General features: G+C 42.7%; 1 protein-coding gene across 1 annotated transcript in view; it reads right to left on the bottom strand.

The window, feature by feature from the left end:
- LOC119591316 (ATP-binding cassette sub-family G member 8-like) overlaps positions 1 to 314 on the bottom strand; it is a gene marked incomplete in the record, with an annotated part of 74,919 nt that overhangs the window by 45,924 nt on the left and 28,681 nt on the right.

The raw sequence follows: 314 nt of genomic DNA, 5'->3' as shown, positions 1-314 counted from the left end.
CCTCAATCCACTTCGAATAAAAACCACAAAGAAACGAAGAGCTAAAGAAAAATCCTCCACAGACGCACCAGTGGAGGAGGGTTCGGCAACACATCCACTCGCCGAGAGAGTCACCGCGCTACTGACACGACCGTGGCTCAGGCGCGTCACGAACCGTCAGCTGAGTTACGACCTTCGCTATTAAGCCAAAAGACGTTATTAAATATTATCTTATTCTCTGTTTTATTGTATTTCTTCTATTTGCTTTTGATGATCCGATATCCACATCAGGCTCTGATACCTAGATCTTTTTTTTTTCTAATACCTATTATACT

Source organism: Penaeus monodon, chromosome 28 (genome assembly GCF_015228065.2).
Source record: "Penaeus monodon isolate SGIC_2016 chromosome 28, NSTDA_Pmon_1, whole genome shotgun sequence".
Taxonomy (NCBI): domain Eukaryota; kingdom Metazoa; phylum Arthropoda; class Malacostraca; order Decapoda; family Penaeidae; genus Penaeus; species Penaeus monodon.
The sequence above is the reverse complement of the archived record's forward strand: the minus strand, read 5'-3'. Positions and strand labels throughout refer to the sequence as shown.